The sequence below is a fragment of the Capra hircus genome, unplaced genomic scaffold (genome assembly GCF_001704415.2).
Source record: "Capra hircus breed San Clemente unplaced genomic scaffold, ASM170441v1, whole genome shotgun sequence".
Taxonomy (NCBI): Eukaryota; Metazoa; Chordata; class Mammalia; order Artiodactyla; family Bovidae; genus Capra; species Capra hircus.
Genome location: NW_017189863.1, coordinates 177,365 through 199,452, shown reverse-complemented (window position 1 = coordinate 199,452; position 22,088 = coordinate 177,365). Strand labels below are relative to the sequence as shown.

At 47.5% G+C, this 22,088-nt stretch overlaps 1 pseudogene; it reads left to right on the top strand.

The window, feature by feature from the left end:
• The first annotated feature begins 12,706 nt into the window (after positions 1-12,706).
• On the top strand, positions 12,707-21,687 carry LOC102170955 (annotated as a pseudogene).
• The last annotated feature ends 401 nt before the right edge of the window (positions 21,688-22,088 follow it).

Sequence of the window (22,088 nt, the reverse complement as noted above, 5' to 3'; positions counted from 1 at the left end):
CACACCCACTATATGACATCACATCCATTTTATATGACATCACATCCACTATACATGTGAAATCATATCCACTGTATCTATGACATCACACCCACTGTTGTAATGACATCATATCCACTCTATATGACATCACACATACTCTGTTTATGACAACACAACCACTATATCTGACATCACACCCACTATATCTGACATCATTTCCACTGTATTTGTGTTATCAAACCCACTGTATCGATGATATCAGATTCACTGTATGTATGACATTGCAGGCACTGCATGTGTGGGATTATATGCGCTATAGATAACATCACATCCATTTTTTATGACATCACATCCACTGTATTCATGACATCACAGCCAATATATATGACATCATATACACTGCATATGACATCACATCCACTATACACGTGACATCTCATACTCTGTATCTATGACATCATGCCCACAATGTTTATGACATCATATTCCAAATAAATGACATTACAATGTGTTCATGACAACACAAACACTGTATCTGACATCACGTCCACAGTATCTTTGTCATCACAGTCTTGGTATAGCATCACACCTACTATATATATGATGTCATATGAAGTATGTGTGACAACACATCCACTCTTTATGATATACCATGGATTTTATAACATCACATCCACTGTATTTATGACATCACACCCCGTCTATATGACATCAAATCCACTGTATATGACATAACATCCACTACACATGGGACATCACAGTCACTTTATCTGTGTCATCACACCTAATGTATTGATAATGTCACAACCACTCTATGTATGACATTACACTTGCGTATGTATGACATCATATGCACTATACATGACATCACACCCAGTTTTTATGACTTCAAACTACAGTATTTATGACATCATATCCACTGTATTTGTGACATCTCAACCACTATCTATCACATCAAATCTATTGTATATAACATCACATCTGCTATACATGCAACATCACATCCACTGTATTGAAGACATCAAACCGACTGTATGTATGGAGTCAACCTAACATGTGTGTGACATCATATTCACTATACGACATCACACCCACTCTTTATGACATCAGGTAATGTCACACACACTGAGAGACACACACACTGAGAGAGGGAGACAAACACTGACAGAGAGAGACACACACATGCAGAGAGAGAAACACATACACACTGAGAGACATAAACACACAGTGAATGCGATGGACTCACTGAGGGAGTGACACACTCTGAGAGAGAGACCCACACACTAAGAAAGACACAAACACACACACTGAGAGACACACACATACAGAGAGAGACACAACATACACTGAGAGAGACACACACACTGAGATACACAAACACACACTGTGAGAGACACACACACAGACACAGAGAGAGACACACATAGTAATAGACACACACAGAGAGACCAATACCCTGAGAAACAGACACACAGTGCGAGAGATACACACACAGTGAGAGAGATGCACACACACACTGATATAGAGACACACAGTGAGAGAGACACAAACACACTAAGAGACACACATACACACATTGAGAGAGACACACACACATGGAGTGAGACACACACTGAGAGACACATATACACATATACACATATACACACTGAATGAGACACACAATGGAGAGAGAGACACACACACTGAGAGAGACACACATTGAGAGCCACACACATACAGAAAGAGATACACACATTGAGAGACAGAAACACACACACTGAGAGAGATACACACACTGAGACACACACACAAACACTGAGAGAGAGACACAAAAACATCAAGATAGACACAAACACACTGAGAGATACAAAAATACACACTGAGAGAGACTCAGGCACACACATGAAGAGAGACACACACACTGAGAGACACATGCACAGGCTGAGAGAGATGCATACACTGAGAGAGCCTCACACACACTGAGAGAGATACACACAAATGGTGAAAGAGACACAAACACACTGAGGCATAGAGACACACACTGAGATACACACATGTTGAGAGAGAAAATATACACTGAGAGAGAGAAGCACAGACACACTGAGAGAAACACACATACAGAGTCACACACACACTGAGAGATGCACACACACACTGTGAGAGAGACAGACACACTGAGGAACACAAACACTGAGAGAGAGACACAGACACATACACTGAAAGAGATACACACACACTGAGATAGAAACATAAGCACACTGAGAGAGAGAGACACAAACACACTGAGAGACACACACTCACACACTGAGAGGGATGCACACACTTAGAGAGAGACACACTGAGAGAGACAGATACACAGAGACACACACACCCTAAGAGAAACACACACAGACACTAAGAGAGATACATAGACTTTCAGGGAGAGACACGCATACTGAGAGAGACACACACATTGAAAGAGACACATGCACACTGAGAGAAACACACACACACTGAGAGACATACACATACAGAGAGACACACACATTGTGAGAGAGACACACACTCACATGCTGAGAGACACACAAACACTGAGAGACACACACATACAGAGACACACAAACACACACAATGAGAGATAGACAAACACACATACACTGTGAATGAGTTACAAACTGAGACAGAGACACACACACAGAGACACACACAGTGGGAGAGACACAAAAACACTGAGAGAGAAGCATAGAATGAGAGTCAAACACATCCACTGAGAGAGACATGCACATACACATTGAGAGAGACACAGACATACTCAGAGACACACACACTGAGAGACACATACACATATAGAGACACACACAGACATACACAGTGAGACAGAGACACACACACTAAGAGACACACACTGAGGTAGAGACACACACACACTAAGAGAGACACACACTGAGACAGACACACACACACAGACACACATGCTGAGAGAGTGACACACACAAAAACACTGAGAGACATACACACTGAGAGACACACTCAAAGACACTGAGAGAGAAATACACACATTGAAAAACACACACACACACTGAGAGACACACACAGAGATACAGAGAGAGATACAAATGTAGAGAGAGACACACACACTGCGAGAGAAACATACACAATGAGAGAAAAACACACACACTGAGAGACACACACAGCCACTGAATTGGATGGAAACACTGGGAGAGAGATAAAAACACTGAGACACACACACATACAGACCTACCCATGCACATACACTCAGAGACACACAAACTGAGAGAGACACACACACTGAGAGACACACACATACTGTGAGAGATACACACAATGAAAGGCAAAAAGACAGTGATAGAGATATACACACACACTCTCAGTTTGTGTATGTGTCTCTCTCTCTCAGTGTGTGTCTCTTTGAATGTGTGTGTCTCTGTGTTTTTCCCTCTCAGTGTGTGTCTCTCAGTGTGTGCGTATATTTGTCAAGTGTGTGTGTCTCTCTCACACTGTGTGTTTGTCTGTCTATCTGTATGTGTGTCAGTGTGTGTGTGTCTCTCTCAGTGTGTGTTTGTCTCTGTGCATGTGTTTCTCCCTCTGTGTGTGTGTGTCTCTCTCTCATTGTGTGTTTGCTTCTCAGCGTTTTTTGTCTATCTCTCAGGGTGTGTGTGCCTCCCTCAGTGAGTGTGTGTCTCTCTCAGTGCTTTTGTGTCTCTCTCTCAGTATGTGTGTGTGTCTCAGTGTGTTTGTCTCTCTCATTGTGTGTGTCTCTCAGAGTGTGTGTCTCTCTCACTCTGTGTGTGTTTATCTCACTCACTATGTGTGTATCTCTAAGAGTGTGTGTCTCTCTCTTTCAGTGTATATATGTGTGTCTCTGTTTCAGTGTGTTTTTCTGTCTCTCAGTGTGTATGTTTCTCTATCGGTGTGTGTGTCTCTCTCAGTGTGTGTCTCTCTATCTCTCTCAGTTGTGTGTGTGTCTCTCACTAAGTTTGTGTGCCTATCTCTAAATGTGTGTGTCTCTGTGTGTCTATATGTGTGTGTGTTTCTCTCATTATGTGTGTGTTTCTCTATCATTGTGTGTGTCTCTGTCTCTCAGTGTGTGTGTGTGTCTCTCAGTGTGTGTGTGTCAATTTAAGTGTATGTCTCTCTCACTATGTTTGTATCTCTCTCAGTGTGTGTGTCTTTGTGTGTCTCTCTATGTGTCTGTGTGTCTCTCAGTTCATGTGTCTCTCTCTCAGAGTGTGTGTGTGTCTCTCTAAGTTTCTATATGTGTGTTTCAGTGTGTTTGTGTGTCTATCTCAGTGTTTCCATCCCATTCAGTGTGTGTGTGTCTCTAAGTGTGTCTGTGTCTCTCTCAGTGTGTGTGCATCTCTATCACTGTGTGTGCGTGTCTAAGTGTGTGTGTCTCTATCAGTATATTTGTTTCTCTCTCAATGTGTGTTTCAGTATTTTAGTGTGTGTCTCTCTCAGTTTGTGTGGGTTTCTCTCTCAGTGTGTGTGTGTATGCAACTCTCAGTGTGTGTGTGCATCTCTCAGTGTGTGTGTCTCTCTCTCAGTGTGTGCATTCGTGTCACTCTGTGTGTGTGTGCCTCTCAATGTGTGTTTCTCTTACTCAGTGTGTATGTTTCTCTCTCTCTCAATGTGTGTCTATCAGTGTGTGTTTGTCTCAAAATGTGTCTCTCTCCATGTGTGTGTGTCTCTCTCATTGTGTGTGTCTCTATATGTTTCTCTCTCAGTGTCTCTGGGTTTGTGTCTCTCAATGTGTGTGTATCTCTCTCAGTGGGTTTTGTGTCTCTCTCTTAGTGTGTGTGTGTCCCTATCTCAGTGTGCGTGTCTCTGTCTCTCATTGTATGTGTGTCACTCTCACTCAGTGTGTATGTCTCAATCTATGAGTGTGTGTGTGTATCTCTCAATGGTTTTTTTATCTCTCAGTGTGTGTGTCTTTTTGTATCTCTGTGTTTGTGTTGCTCTCTCAGTTTGTGTCTCTCTCACTCTATGTGTGTGTTGATCTCTCTCAGTGTGTGTGTGTCTCTCTCTTTCAGTGTATATATTTGTGTCTCTGTCTCAGTGAATTTTTCTGTCTGTCAGTTTGTATGTTTCTCTCTCTATCAGTGCGTGTGTCTCTGTCTCAGTATGTGTTTCTGTCTCTGACTTTGTGTGTGTGTGTCTCTCACTCTGTGTGTGTGTCTCTATCTCAATGTGTGTGTGGGCATCTCTCATTGCGGGTGTCTCACTCTCAGTGTGTGTGTCTCTCTCAAAGTGTGTGTGTGTGTGTCATTATATTTGTTCACTCTCCAACAGTGTGTATGTCTCTCTCAGTGTGTGATGCCAGGAGCCAGCACAGGAGATCCCACCCATGACAAGGTCATACAGAGAGACCAGACGGGAAAGGCGAGTCAGGTCTCAAGGGGTCCTCTGCCTGAGCATCTACCCCAAAACCAAAATCTGTCTGTTTACTGTCTGCTATACTATACTCTTCTGACATAACAGGGGGCTATCCCCGAAAGAGTTAATTCAGAGCTCCAGTTAACAGTCTCCTGCATATAAAAAGAATGTCTCCGTTTAAAGCCCTCTGATAGCTTTCTAACTTACCTGACTGGTCTGTCCAAACTTTTCCAACTTGTGAATTGTTTACAGCCCACCAACCATGAGAGGCACAAAGCTTAAAGCATCTTAAAGATACAGAGCCTTTCCTAAAGAGCTAAAAATTATATTGGTGATGGGTTTCACTGTTGAGTCAATGACTGCTGCCAGGCTTCCATATTCTTTATCTTTTAGGCTCCTGAAGGATATTAATCAATGTAATTGGGATATAGAAAAAGGAATATAGTACTTTTGATGTTAGCAACACTAGACTTTTGAGGTAATTACGTTTATCTTTGTTATAAATCACTGTACTCCTTTTCCTTGTTATAAATTGTTGTGTCCTTGCTATGTAAGAATGTAAGTTTATTTAGTGCTTTCTGAGAGTGGCACCAGACTTTGGGAAGAACAACACAAATAAGTTCTCTGGTTGACAGACCCTTATCAGAAAAGGGCCATAAAATGTTAATTGGCCTTCTGGCCAGAAGATGATGTAAATCACCTAAGACTTGTGTATACAACTTGGTATACAGAGAAAAAGCCTAGTCTCGATAAAAGTCAGGGCTGCTGATGCTGCATGATTTTGTATTATCCATTGATCTCTATGTACAATCAAAAGTATAAAAGGCCTTTCCGGACAACAGAGGATGGGCCAGTCACTGGAAAGACTGGTTCCCACGTGTCTTTTCTTACTCTATTTTCTGGCTGAATTCCCGTCTGAGGCGTGGAGCCTCACCATGTCTACTTACTTGCCCTGGCTTCATCTTAGAAGCCATGAGAGAGGGAGCCCAAGGTGGGGCACCCTCCACTATTCAAACGGGCGCTGGTGGCCTAATGTAGATGGTGAAAACCTCTTGTCTTGAGGTTTTATTATTTCTCCATGTAAACCAAGTTATTCAGCCTCTTTTATCTACTAAATTTTCCTACTACACTATTTCTTCCTAATCTCTCTTTATATTTCTAAATAAATAAGTTTTTCCTTGCCATGCTGTCCCTGCTTTGAATTACCCTGGACCACCGGGGCTGGACCCCGGCAATGTATGTTGCTCAGTGTGTGTTTCTTTCTCTCAGTGTGGATGTCTCTGTGTGTGTCTCTTTTATGTGTATGTCTCTCAGTGTGAGTGTATGTCTCTGTATGTGTGACTTTATGTGTCACTGGGTGTGTTTCTCAGTGTTTGTGTCTCTCAGTGTGTGTGTCTCAGTGTGTGTGTGTGTCTGTCTCATTGTGTCTGTCTCACTTGTGTGTCTCTATGTGTCTCTTGTGTGTCTCTCGGTGTTTAAATCTCTCTCCGTGTGTGTGTGTCTCTCTTGATGTCTATTTCTCTCAGTGTGGATGTCTCTCTCTCAGTGTGTGTGTGTCTCTCTCAGTGTGAGTGTCTCTGCATGTTGTGAGTTCACTCTTTCAAAGTGTGCGTGTCTCTCTCATGTATATTTCACTCTCAGTTTGTGTGTGTGTCTCTCAGTGTGTGATTCTGTCTCTCAGTGTTGATGTCTCTCTCTCTGAGTGAGTGTGTGTGTGTGTGTGTGTGTGCCTTTCTCAGTGTGTGTGTTTCTGTGTGTCTCTGTGTGTGTCTCTCTCAGTGTGAGTGTGTCTGGTTCTCAGTGTGTGTTTATGTCACTGTGTGTATGTCTCTCTCTCTGTATGTGTATATCTCTCAGTGTGTGTGTCACTCAGTATGTGTGCCTCTATGTGTCTCTGTGTATGTCTCTCAGTGTTTGTGACTTTCTCTCAGTGTTTAACTCTCTCTCCGTGTGTGTGTCTCAGTGTGCGTTTCTCTCGCGCAGTATGGATGTCTCTCTCTTTCTCTCAGTATGTGTGTGTGTGTCTCTCTCTCTCTGTATGTGTATGTCTCTAAGTGTGATGTGTGTGTGTCTCTCAGTGTGTGTATCTCTATGTGTCATTGTGTGTGTCTCTCTGTGTTTGTGTCTCTCTCTCAGTGTGTATGTCTCTCTAAATGAGGGTGTGTCTCTCAGTGTGTTTCTCTCTCTCAATGTGCATCTCTTTCTCTCTCAGTGTGTGTGCGTGTTTGTCTCTCAGTGTGTGTATGTCTCTTTATGTTGTGAGGAATCCCTCAGAAGAAATGGAGTACCCATCATGGTCAACAAAAGAGTCCAAAATGCAGTACTTGGATGCAATCTAAAAAACCAAAGAATGATCTCTGTTCATCTCCAAGGCAAACCATTCAATATCATGGTAATCCAAGTCTATGCCCCAAGCAGTAATGCTGAAGAAGCTGCAGTTGACCAGTTCTATGAAGACCTATAAGACCTTTTAGAACTAACACCCAAAAAAGATGTCCTTTTCAATATAGGGGACTGGACTGCAAAAGCAGAAAGTCAAGAAACACCTGGAGTAACAGGCAAATTTGGCCTTGGAATGCGGAATGAAGCAGGGCAAAGACTAATAGAGTTTTGCCAAGAAAATGCACTGGTCATAGCAAACACCCTTTTCCAACAACACAAGAGAAGACTCTATACATGGACATCACCAGATGGTCAACACTGAAATCAGATTGATTATATTATTTGCAGCCAAAGATGGAGAAGCTCTATACAGTCAACAAAAACAAGACCAGGAGCTGACTGCGGCTCAGATCATGAACTCCTTATTACCAAATTCAGACTCAAATTGAAGAAAGTAGGGAAAACTGCTAGACCATTCAGGTATGACCTAAATCAAATCCCTTATGATTATACAGTGGAAGTGAGAAATAGATTTAAGGGCCTAGATCTGATAGATAGAGTGCCTGATGAACTATGGAATGAGGTTTGTGACATTGTACAGGAGACAGGGATCAAGATCATCCCCGTGGAAATGAAATGCAAAAAAGCACAATGGCTGTCGGGGGAGGCCATACAAATAGGTGTGAAAAGAAGAGAAGTGAAAAGCAATGGAAAAAAAGGAAAGTTATAAGCATCTGAATACAGAGTTCCAAAGAATAGCAAGAAGAGATGAGAAAGCCTTCTTCAGCGACCAATGCAAAGAAATAGAGGAAAAGAACAGAATGGAAAAGACTAGAGATCTCTTCAAGAAAATTAGAGATACCAAGGGAACATTTCATGCAAAGATGGGCTCGATAAAGGACAGAAATGGTATGGACCTAACAGAAGCAGAAGATATTAAGAAGAGGTGGCAAGAATACACAGAAGAACTGTACAAAAAAGATTTTCACAACCAAAATAATCACAATGGTGTGATCACTCATCTAGAGCCAGACATCCTGGAATGTGAAGTCAAGTGGGCCTTAGAAAGCATCACTACGAACAAAGCTAGTGGAGGTGATGGAATTCCAGTGGAGCTATTTCAAATCCTGAAAGATGATGCTGTGAAAGTGCTGCACGCAATATTCCAGCAAATTTGGAAATCTCAGCAGTGGCCCCAGGACTGGAAAAGGTCAGTTTTCATTCCAAATCCAAAGAAAGGCAATGCCAAAGAATGCTCAAACTACCACACAGTTGCACTCATCTCACATACTAGTAAAGTAATGCTCAAAATTCCCCAAGCCAGGCTACAGCAACATGTGAACTGTGAACTTCCTGATGTTCAAGCTGGTTTGAGAAAAGGCAGAGGAACCAGAGATCAAATTGCCAACATCCGCTGGATCATGGAGAAGGCAAGAGAGTTCCAGAAAAACGTCTGTTTCTGCTTTCTTGACTATGCCAAAGACTTTGACTGTGTGGATCACAACAAAATGTGGAAAATTCTGAAAGAGATGGGAATACCAGACCACCTGACCTGCCTCTTGAGAAATGTGTATGCAGGTCAGGAAGCAACAGTTAGAACTGGACATGGAACAAAAGACTGGTTCCAAATAGGAAAAGGAGTACGTCAAGGCTGTATATTGTCACCCTGCTTATTTAACTTATATGCAGAGTACATCATGAGAAATGCTGGACTGGAAGAAACACAAGCTGGAATCGATATTGCCGGGAGAAATATCAATCACCTCAGATATGCAGATGACACCACCCTTATGGAAGAAAGTGAAGAGGAACTAAAAAGCCTCTTGATGAAAGTGAAAGAGGAGAGTGAAAAATTTGGCTTAAAGCTCAACATTCAGAAAATGAAGGTCATGGCATCCGGTCCCATCACTTCATGGGAAATAGATGGGGAAACACTGGAAACAGTGTCAGACTTTATTTTGGGGGGCTCCAAAATCACTGCAGATGGTGATTGCAGCCATGAAATTAAAAGACGCTTACTCCTTGGAAGAAAAGTTATGACCAACCTAGATAGCATATTCAAAAGCAGAGACATTACTTTGCTGACTAAGGTCCATCTAGTCAAGGCTATGATTTTTCCAGTAGTCATATATGAATGTGAGAGTTGGACTGTGAAGAAGGCTGAGCACCGAAGAATTGATGAGTTTGAACTGTGGTGTTGGAGAAGACTCTTGAGAGTCCCTTGGACTGCAAGGAGATCCAACCAGTCCATTCTGAAGGAGATCTACCCTGGGATTTCTTTGGAAGGAATGATGCTAAAGCTGAAACTCCAGTATTTTGGCCACCTCATGCAAACAGTTGACTCATTGGAAAAGACTCTGATGCTGGGAGGGATTGGGGGCAGGAGGAGAAGGGGACGACAGAGGATGAGATGGCTGGATGGCATCACTGACTCGATCGACTTGAATCTGAGTGAACTGCTGGATTTGGTGATGGACAGGGAGGCCTGCCATGCTGCAATTCATGGGGTTGCAAAGAGTCAGACACGACTGAGCGACTGAACTGAGCTGAACTGATTACCTTATGTGAGACTATTGTAATGAACAGGGGTCTATTACTGCTGACAGGGACTATTACAATAGGAAAGGACTACTGAAATTGAGGAAGACTATTACTATAGAGTGAGGACTACTATGATAGAGAAGGGACTATTAATATAGAGTAGGGACAGCAGAAGGGGACTATTAGTGTACAGGGGAAACTATGACAATAGAGGCAAGGCTGTTATAGTAGAAGGGGGACTTTGACTGTGGAAGGGGAATAGACAATAGACGGAGATTATTAGATGAGAGACTATTACCACAGAGACAGACTTATTACAATAGTGAGTGGACTATGGTAGTAGAAGGGGACATTTACTGTAGACAGAGATTATAGCAACGGAGAAGGTTTACTCAAGAAGGGGTAATTAGAGGCAGACTATTATAATTTAAGGGGACTACTACAATCAAGGAGGACTATTATAGCGCAGAGGGGACTATGACAGTACTACTGCAGAAGGGAAACTTTGACAATAGAGGGGGGACTATCACTATATCGTAGGACTATGGCATTAGAGAAGGGGTTATTTCAGTAGAGGAGAGACTTTTACTACAGAGGGGGGATTATACAATAGAAAGTGAACTATGACAATAGAGAAAGGAATATTAGTGTATGGGGTGGAGGACTATGACAATAAAGGAGAACTATCACTCTATTAGTTCTCTAATAGAGAACTGTTACCCTATAGGGGAAACTGTTACTATGACTATTGAGGGGAACTAATGCTGTGGAAGAGGAACTATTACTGTATTGGAGGCTATGACAATAGAAGGGGAGTAATAGAATTAAGGAGGACTATAATTACTGAGGGGGGACTATGGCAGTAGATGATCACAGTTACTGTAGAAGTGTTGGTCATTCAGTCGTGTCCAACTCTTTGTGATTCCATGGACTGACCAGATGGAGCCCGCCAAGCTCCTCTCTCCATGGGATTCTCCAGGCAAGAATACTGGAGTGGGTTGCCATGCCTTTCTCCAACTGTTATATTAGAGGGGGCTATTACTATAGAAGGGGAACTATTACTGTAGAGGGGAGAGTACAACAATAGAAGGGGAGTATTACTGTAGAAGGGGAACCATTACAACAGAAGGGATCTATTACTATAGAGAGGGGACCTTAAGAATAGAGACAACCCCAGTCCATGGAGAGCAGTAAACAAACAAAAAAAGGCCCAAGCATGTGTTTGCCATGAAAGGAGTCCTGATGGCATGTGGATCACAGGCCCTGGCTCAGGAGGAGCTCTGAGGGGAGGCTTCTGCCCATGCAGGGACAGTGGCTGTAGTTGGGCCTGGGCAGGTGGAACCAGTGGGTCACAGGCCCATGTTCTAACTGGTCCTGGGAATGACTGGGTCAGCCCCGACTGATGATCCTGGTGAGGAACTGGTCTGTGTGGCTGGGTCAGGGAAGTGAGGATCTGGATCTGAGTCTCTGTAGGGATGGGTCTTTGCAGAAACTGTTTCCAAGACATGTGGGTGAGGGAGGGTGTTCCTGGACCCTCAGATCACCTCCAATACCTTTGAACAGGGCTCTGTCCCCTCTCCCACATGGAAAGACAAGGCACAGAAGCTTGGGAGTGAGATCGGGGTCTGGGTGGGTGGACGAAAGTCTGCAGCCACCACTCAGAAGTCATGGTTCATGTCTCCAGGTGATTGTGTTTTAAATCATCTCCTTGCATGATGGGATGGCCACGCTTGGCCACACGTCAGTAAAGACTCTATAGTGATTTTACTCCTCTGTCCCTGCTCCACCAGGACACCCACCCATAACAGGAGAGAAGGGACACTCAAACTCTGACCGGAGGCATTCCCAGCTTCTTAGCTGCTCAGGTGGGCGCTTCATCCTTCGAGGCTATCCAGTCACTTTTACTGCAGCAAAACCCACCAGATGGAGAGAGCGCCTCTGGGGAATGAAGGGGATGTGACCTTGGGCCTGGGCTTCATCTGCCCCTAGGATGGAGCCTGGAGACCCCACAGCCTCAACTGGGCCCCTTTCAGCCCCAAGAGGAAGGGGCTGGTGCACAGCACGAGGAAGGGGGACCCTCTGGAGGGGGACGCCAGCTCTAGCCTCAGGGAGAACAGACTTGAGCTGCTGAGGTCTGTCTGTTGGTCCCTGTCTCCCCCTTCCCTTGCTCCCCCTCAAACCTTCACTTCACTTCCTGTGTCTCTCTCTCCCCTCACTCTGTTTCTTTTCATGTCTCTGTCCATTTCCCTTTTTGTCTCAGTCTCTCTGTCTCTAGAGCTCTTCTCCCCTCTCCACCACCCCATCCTCATTTCTCTTGGACAGAAGTCCGCAGTTTCCCGTTTCTCAGAGCCACGCCTCCACACCACCAGCACCGAGTCTTCTGTATGTCCTGTTTTAATTATGCAATGCCTATTTCCTCCCCCAGATCTCCCAGGCTCAGCCTCCGATGGGCTGGCAGGTGAGCTTGCCTGGCTCCTTCCTGTGCCACCAAGGCGAATGCAGACTGGATATCAGTGCTGAGTTCTCGGCTCTGGGACATGCCCCTGCACCACCTCTACATCCCAGGTGAGGCCCTGCAGGCTTGGCTTGGTGGGGATGTGGCTGTGAGACAGGCCCAAGTGTGGGAATCCTCAATGCCAAACATGCACACATGCAGGCACACACAGGGGCACTGAATACACACACACACACACATGCATTCACACTGAACACACACGCACACATACACCAAACACACATGCACACATACTGCACACACATACATACACACACCAGTACCTTCCCTTGTCTGTCTACTTTATCCCATTCAACCTGGAAGGTACACGAACCCCTGAGAGCCTGCCTTCAGGACACATGCCAGCTACCCTAGGGGGAGGGGTTGTGTTTTCTCAGCCACTCTGTCCTACTCCTGGGGACCCCTCATCTTTCCACCCAGGTTTTCCATCACAGCTTGTGCAGCACCTTCTGCACTTGAGCCTGGAGTGCCCAAAGTATAAGGGGGCCACCTGCCCCCAAACAACTCAGTAAGTCATACCAGAACTATCTAATTAAAATGAGGAACCTCTGACTCCAGCCAGTTTGGTTGCAAAAAGTGCTGCAAAGCTCAGCCATGGGCAGGCATCTCGACTTGGGGATGCCCGGTGGTGACCAGGAAGGCAGGCACTTCCAAGGTGACACTGCTGTGCTCAGGCCATCAGAACGGTGGCCACCAGATGCCGTGGCCTGGGAGGGAAGTGTCCCTGCCAGACAGCACTCTGCTCACCTCATCAAGGTGCAAACGTGCCCCATTCTCCACCAGCATTCCTCTGGCCCTGCAGACACTGGGCCCTGCCCTGGCTCTGTGACCCTGGGCACTGCCTGCTGGGAGTGTACATGGACAGTTGGACAAACAGGAAGTGCTGTTTTCTATGGAAGGCAGCTTTAGACTCTTTCTCACCCTCTCAACAGCTGTGGGGTTCTATGACGGCCACCCCCCACCCTGGGAGGAGGGGCCCCTACATGGCCCTTCCCTTGAGGGTGTGGAACAGACAGGGAACCATGGACCCAGTCTCGCAGCCCTTCCTGGTGCTTCCCCATGGGGAAGGCTCTGGGGGCCCAACAAGGAGGAGGCTTCCAAGTCTTCAGGCCTCCTCCATCCACAGAGGGGCCCTTGATCTCTCTCCTTCCTGTACCCCTTACATAATAACTCATGATACCACTCCCCCAAGCCTGGGCACCACTCATCTGTTTCTGTCTTTGTAAATTTTCCTGTTCTGGACATTTCTTTTAAATAAACACATAAAATGTATTTTTCTGTGTCTGCTTCTCTCACTGACCATCGTGTTCAAGGTCTATCCATGATGTAGGCTGTGTCAGAACTTCACTCCTTTTCATGATGAGTCATACACCACTGTGTGGATGGACCACACGCTGCTGACCCACCCATCCATCCATCCACCCACACACCCACCCATCCACTCACCCATCCATCTAACCACCCACTCATCCACCCACCCATCCATCCATAAATCCACCCACCCATCATCCACCCATCCATCCACTATTCCGTAAAATCATCAAATCAAATTATATTATGAACTTGTAAATCCTCCTTCCCATCCCTTGACCCTGAGAATAAATAAGAAAAAGAGAAAGAGAGAGAGAGAGAGAGAGAGAGAGAGAGAGAGAGAGAGAGAGAGAGAGAGAAACAAAGCTAGTCCAAACCTATGTTCAGAGATGGAAGGGTAAGATTTCTCGATTGTCCCCAGGTGACTGTTAAAGTGTGAACCTCTCCACACTGTCTCTAAAACAGGTGACACAGATTTAAAAGGAAAAAGAATAAGTGAAACCACATATAAATGACCATAAATAAATGACCACAAAACTGGCATCATAAAGCACCTGAAAATACTATGAGTAACTTCAAAGTACTTGTAACTAGAGAGGGTCTGTCTGTGCTCAGTCATGTCTGACTCTTTGCAACTCCATGGACTGTACCTGCCAGGCTCCTCTGTCCATGGGACCCTCCAGGCAAGAATAATGAAGTCGGTTGTCATTCTCTTCCCAGGGGATCTTCCCAACCCAGGGATCACCCCTGCATCTTTTGTGCCTCCTGCTTTGGCAAGCAGCCACGAGCACCACCTGGGAAACAACAAACCATAAAATCAAAAGTGTTTCCTGTCCAAAAACGAGATTCCTTAAATAAATTGATTTTCACTTTCTCACATCTGCAGAGACCCCATTTTGAGACAAGATTCAGTTCCCAGGACTCAGTGGATATGACTTTTAGGACTCCCCCATGCCCCGAGGCGCTATAGCTGTGCATCCTTAGGGCAGCTTGTGGGCACAGAGGACAGGCTCAGGGGGTGATGTGTCCCCCGCCTGGTTTGCCTGCAGGGAGCCACGGCACGATGACATACTGCCTGAACAAGAAGTCACAAGAAGTCTCTCACAAGGAGTCGAGGCTGCTGCAGCTTCTGGGCAAAGTACTGCCATGTGTCACACTGCCCATGGTGCTCAAGTGGTCCACCACCCAGGGAGGGTCTGTAGGCACGCCCAGGCCCTGGACCCAGTTCCAGCCGCTAGTGTCACCCACATGGGGCGGTGGCCTTATCCCTGTTGGGGAAATGGGATTGAGAACAAACCTGCTGTAAACCAGAATTGTTGTTCAGTCACTCAATCATGTCTGACTCATTGCAACCCCATGGACTGAAGTCCACCAGGCTTCTCTGTCCATGGGATTCTGCAGGCAAGAATACTGGAGTGGGTTGAAATGCCCTCCTCCAGGAGATCTTTCCCACCCAGAGAGCCTCCCAGAAAGGTAGGAAAGGACACAGCTTTACTGTGGAACCAGCCTGAAGCCAAATCAGGGACCCATGGACCAACAGCATCATCGTCTAAAGTCACAGAGGCTAGGGGAGCTGGGAGGGGAAGGGGGAAGCTAGGTTCTGCCCTTTGTGCAGCTGAGCTGATACCAGAGCTCCTTCCTGGTCCCAGATAAGCAATAGCTGTGTTGAGGTGTCCTCTGAGGTGGGTTTGCGTTTGCACCCAGGCACCCCCTATAGGGAGACTTTCTTGGTGGTTCAGACGGTAAAGAATCAGCCTGCAATGCAGGGGCCCTGGGTTTGATCCCTGGGCTGGGAAGATCCCATGGAGGAAAAAATGGTACCCCACTGTAGTATTCTCACCTGGGAAATCCCATGGACATAGGAGCCTGGAAGGCTAAGTCCATGGGGTCACAGAGAGTGGAGATGACTGAAGAGACTGAAAACACAGGCATGCATTCACATCCCTCCCCTGTAGAGCTTCTCCAGGGTGGATAGGGGTTTTATGGGGTGGAGAGAAGCCAGGGTGGGAGGCAGTCATTGTGGAGGATGGAGAGGAGTCAATGGTGGGGTCCCTGTCTGTGGGGAGGGGGCACCCAATTGACAGCAGTCCTGTCACTGGCACACACATTAGCTAGGGGATGGATGCCAGATGGGGCAGAAAACTCTCCTGGGCCTAGGTGTCCACAGGAGCAGGGGCCCACCTAGAGGGGACAGATGGCCCCTGCCTTCCTGTACCCACACTTGAAGGGCACTCATATTCCTGGTTTTTCTGCTCCCAGGTTGGTCCTCCCAAGAGGATAAGAGGCTGTCAAGCACAGCTCTTGCCTTGTGTAATTGCTTCCTCCTGGGAGGTTCCAGGTTGCTGGAATCCTCCTCAGGGGATCTGACTGGCAGAGAGCCAGGGCTGGAATGTGGACAAACTGCATTCCTGCTTGCATCATGTGCCTGCAGCCTGGCCTTATGAGCTCACACCCAGAGGAGGGAGCAAGCAGGAGGGGGTCCACCAAAGCCCTGGATTCCTGCAGGACTGGGGTCCCTCTGCCCTGAAGGTCCCCTGGTGCTTGGTCCCTCTGTTCTTCATCCCTGCAGGGCAAGGTCCCTCCATCCTGGGGGGCCTTGGTGCCTTGGTCTCAAGTGTATGGCTGCCAAAGAGATCGGGGAGTGTGTAGGGTGGGGGGGTTGGGTGGTGGTCTTTCAGGGGGTGTTGAAGATCAATGGCTGCAGCAGAACTTCATTTAAGCCTTGTAGAGGTCGATGGCAAGTACCTGTGTGTATCTGAGAATATTCATATGAATTTTTGCCTTTTCTTTTAATTTGGATGGGGGTGTGTGTGACTTTCTTTTCCACTTTTTATCCCTATATGTATATTTTTCTTTTTCCATTATGACTCTGTGTAGAGAACACAGTACCATTTTCTGCTACTGGTTTATGTTAATATTAGTTTTTGCTTTCTCTTTTATTTTGGATAGAATCTATTATTTTCTTTCCCATTTTTTTAATCCTTATGTTCTTTTTTCTTTTTCCATTATGACTCCTTGTAGAGGACACAATACATTTTCTGCTATGAGTTTATATTAGGACTTCACTGGTGGCTCAGTTGATAAAGAATCTGCTTGCAATGAGGGTGATGTGGGTTCCATTCTTGGGTTGGGAAGATCTGGAGAAGGGAATGGCAACCGACTCCAGTAATCTTGCCTGGATAATTCCATGGACAGAGGGGTCTGGTGGGCTATAGTCCATCGGATCGAAAAATAGTTGGAAACAGCTGAGCAACTTTCACTTTTCAATTTATGTTAAAGTTATTTTTGTTTTTTCCTATCTTGTTTGTGTGTTGGACAGATGTTTCTTCCCTTCATTCTCTCCCCTTGATTCCTTCTTGCCTTTACTAGTGCTGTTTGTGGGAGTGGGCACAGACCTCTGTGGGTCTTGTGTGTCATGTCCGAGGGTCCAGTTTGGGTGTCATGGAGCCTGGGCTGTTGAACCCACAGGGAGCTTCCACCCAGAGACTGCCTGAGAGGAGGGTGAGGCTGGACTCTGCAGGAACACCACCCCCCCAAGACCACAATCTGGACCTGGGCTCTGTGCTCCATGTGACCAGTGACCCTGGAGACCCTGTTCCCAGAAGCAGGGCCTCAACCCCGGCAGCACCAACACTGTTGATTTCACATTGGACAATGTGGCCCTCAATTGGGTGTCCTCAGTGCATGCCCAGCCCCTGGAGGGGGGGGCGCCCTCTGTGCCCAGTACAGGTGACCAACCTCTGTGTGCAGGTGCTGAGCATCATGAAGCAGCTGGATGTTGGTGGGAGGACCTATGGATGGCACACATGGAGGAGGGCACTGAGAGGAACCTGCACTCTGGTCATATGGTGTACATGATGGCCCTCATGGAGGTGGGGGTGGGGGCAGGGGGTATGGATGGGGGGGTCTGCCAGCTAGGGACACCCACGTCTGGTCCAGGAAGGAGGGGGAGGGCCTCTGAGGGTATGGGCACACATCACTCAGATGGACATATGACCACTCCAGGCAGGAGAGGCTGACATCTAAGGGGAGAACACAGGTCCACTTCCATTAGAAGATGCTGACCTCTAAGGGGATGGACACACATCCACTCAGACAGACACACGTCCACTCAGATGGACACACGGTCACTCCAGGCAGAAGAGGCTGACCTTTAAGGGGACAACACAGGTCCACTTCCATCAGAAGACACTGATCTCTAAGGAGACAGACACACATCCACTCCAGGTAGGAGAGGGCTGACCTATGGCATCAGTCACTCAGAATTCCCTACCAACGTGCATTTCTGAACTCACACCTATACCCCTGGCCTCTGGCGTGTCTCCCAGAATTTGGCTATATCAGGTCCCTGACACGTCTTTTCCTGTGCCCAGTTTTGGGGTGTCCAGTCCATTCTCTCAGCCAATGGCCAAGTCACTTAATGTTCCACTCTGACCTCAGCCCCCTGTGCCCCCACCAAAGAACCTAATGACCCTTGGGGTCTGGAGGTTCCGTCCTGGGCCTCAGTGTGCATGTACCCTGCTGGCCTCACATGCTCCCTGGAGTACAGACTTCACACAATATTAAAAGTACTGCTCTCTGCTGCTGTGCACACACACACACACACATGCATATCCATGCACACACAGACCCTGAACATATGCACACCTGTGTGTGCACCTTTACCTACAGGAGCGTGTACATACACACACAAATGCAAACACACACACACACAAAAGAGCAATGCCACGGCTCCCCACTGCCACTCAGAAGAGGCTGGGTCCCTTGGGAGCAGGCGCCATGCTTTATGTCTTTGTGTGTCAGGACCCCCCAACCCGTCTGTAGAGTGGCTGTGCTGGGGGAAGTCCCCACGCATGAACCTCTGTCTCTCACTACAAGGCCCTTCTCCTCCACCCCCACCCAGAAAGCCCTTACAGAGATCTTGGAGTGGCTGAAGAACCATCCCCAGGAGGTGGTTATCCTGGTGTGCAGGAACTTCAAGGGCATGATGGAGGACCTGCACGAGTACCTGATGGGCTGTATCGAGAATATTTTGGGGGACATGCTGTGTCCCCGTGGGGTGAGCAGGGGCCACAGGCTCCCCATGCTCTTGGTAGCAGGGGCAGTGGGAGCACTAGGCTTCACTGTAATCAGACTATCCACTCGCTGTGTGAGGGTGATTCAGGCACCAGGTGATGCTGCTCACAGAACCCCAGTAATCCACCCACCACTGTCTCCACTCAAATACCCCAATAAACAGCCCATCACTGGTCACAGGCACCCCCAATAATCCATCCTGCCAAGTCTCTATTCAGATACCCCCCAAATCCATCAATCACACCTCAAGATGCCCCAGTACTCCTCCTGACATTTCTTATCAGAAACCCCAATAATCCACTCACCTCTGTTTCCACTCAGGCACCCCAGTAATTGACCCATAACTGCTCAAGACACCCAAGTAATCTACCCACTAGTGCCTCTACTCAGACATGCCTATAACCCACCCTTGACTGTGTCTTCTCACAGAGAACCCAAGAACCAGCCCATCACTGCTTCAGTTCAGTTCAGTCGCTCAGTCATGTCCGATTCTGCGACCCCATAAATCGCAGCACACCAGGCCTCTCTGTCCATCACCAAATCCAGGAGTTAACTCAGATTCACGTCCATTGAGTCAGTGATGCCACCCAGCCATCTCATCCTCTGCCGTCCCCTTCTCCTGCCCCCAATCTCTCCCAGCATCAAAGTCTTTTCCAATGAGTCAACTCTTCATATGAGTTGGCCAAAGTACAGGAGTTTCAGCTTTAGCATCATTCCTTCCAAAGAAATCCCAGGGCTGATCTCCTTCAGGATGGACTGGTTGGATCTCCTTGCAGTCCAAGGGACTCTCAAGAGTCTTCTCCAACACCACAGTTCAAAAGCATCAATTGTTCAGTGCTCAGCCTTCTTCACAGTCCAACTCTCACATCCATACATCACTGCTTATAGACACCCTAATAATCCATACATCACTGTAGCTCCTCGTACACCCCCAATAACTGACACATTGTGTCACAAGGCACCCCAATAACCCCTGTGCACACATCTCATGGGGACCTGGGTGATTCTCACCCAGAAGGTGCCAACTCTGCACCAGCTGTGGTCCCAGGGCCAGCAGGTCATCCTGTCATACAAGGACAAGACATCCATGAGTCAGCATGCAGAACTGTGGCCCAGTATCCCCTACTGGTGGGGGAACCAGGTGGAGCCCCAAGACTTCGTCCACTGCCTGGAGTGCATGAAGAGCTGCAGCCACCCAGGTGAGTGCTGCCTTCACACCAGGACACCTGGTCACATGCATGTGCTAACACATGGGGCTGGCTTTGGGTTCAAGTGGAGAAATGGAACAGGATGTATTAGGGGACGTTATTCTGTTCACCACATGGGAAACAGGGCGTGGACATCCTTGGGGATGTTACTGTGCCTACCACAGGGGGTCAGGATGTAGACAGGATGTGAACATCTGTGCGGACATTATTGTATCCACCACACGGGGCCAGGACGTGGACATCTTCGGGGTCACTGTCTAGCCCACCTGCCCTCTGTAACAGGAGAAATTCATGAGTCAATACCCCTGTGAGCCCCTGTTGTTTGAACTTTGGTCTCTGTTGGACATCTGAATCTCTGATTGCTGCAGAGGCCAGAAACATCTGAATCTCTGATTGCTGCAGAGGCCAGAGTCTGGGTGGGTGTTGGCACAGCTTGGTGACTGCGTGGTCAGGTGACCCCATGGGTTAGGGGTCACGGGGTGGATGACTGAGTGGGTGGGTGACCCCATGGGTTACTGGTCACAAGGGTGGGAGACCATGTGGGTGGGTGACCAGTTTGAGTTGTTGACTGCAGGGTGGGTTACCATGTGAGTTGCTGACCAGTTAAGTGGGTGACCACGTGGGTAGGTGATGGTGTGAGTGGGTAATCATGTGGACAGGTGACCATATGACCTCGCAGGTTAGTGACCCCATAAGTGGGTGACCACGTGGGTTGGTGGCCACGTGGAGGGATCACCGCATGGGGCAGTGACTCTGTGGGTGGGTGACCATGTGAGTCGGTGACCACATGGTTTGGTTGGCCACATGACTCTGTGAGTTAGTGACTGCACATGTGGGTGGCTGACCCCACAGCCGGCACCATGAACAGCAGCCCCTCTCTTGTCCCAGGTAGGCTGTTCATGGCTGGCATCAACCTCACAGAGAACCTGGAGTTTGTTTGCATCCACCTGGTCAGTGGAGAAGCTGGCCCAGTGGGGGCTCCCCTATCTATGTGCATGGGTGGGGGGCCAGCACCCAGGTTCAGCTGCTGGCTGTACCAACACCATTGCAGGCCACTTCATCTGGGCCAATGGGTTTGTTGGCGACCATCATCAAGTTGAACTGGAAGCTGCTTCAGGCTGACAGACGGTGTGTGTGTGTGGAGCTGGGCATCAAGGAGGCTGCGTCTCAGTCACGTGCTGTGACGTTACCCACCTGAACCAGAAGTCATTTAGGGGCTGATAGACAGAGAACTGAGGAGCTTGGCATTGTGAAGGCTGCTCCTCATTTGCGTCCTGTGACATCACTGGGCTGAACCAGAAGCTGCTTTGGGGCTGAGGGACGGTGCAAGGGTGGAGCTGGGTATCGCAGAGACTGTGTCTCAGTCATGTCCTCTGATGTCACTGGCCTGAACCAGAAGCTGCCTTGGGGCCGCCAGAAGGCATGATGAGGAGCTGGGCATTGTGAAGGCTATTCTCAGCCCTGTCCTACAGGGCTGGTCATCCGTCCGCCCATCCACTGAATGTGGGTGACTGCAGAGGTGGGGCCAAGTGGCAGGGTCCATGGTCTCCTCGGTCCTCCGTGTGTCTCTCGGCGAATGCAGGGTGTGAGGTAATGATTAAAGGTGAGTGCATGATTTGTACAATCACATCCTCAGGGAAACACACGTGGTTCTCGGGTTTGTGGCTTCTCATTGGAGAGGCTGGGGTGCCCCCTCCCCCGGGCGCTGAGAGTAGCAG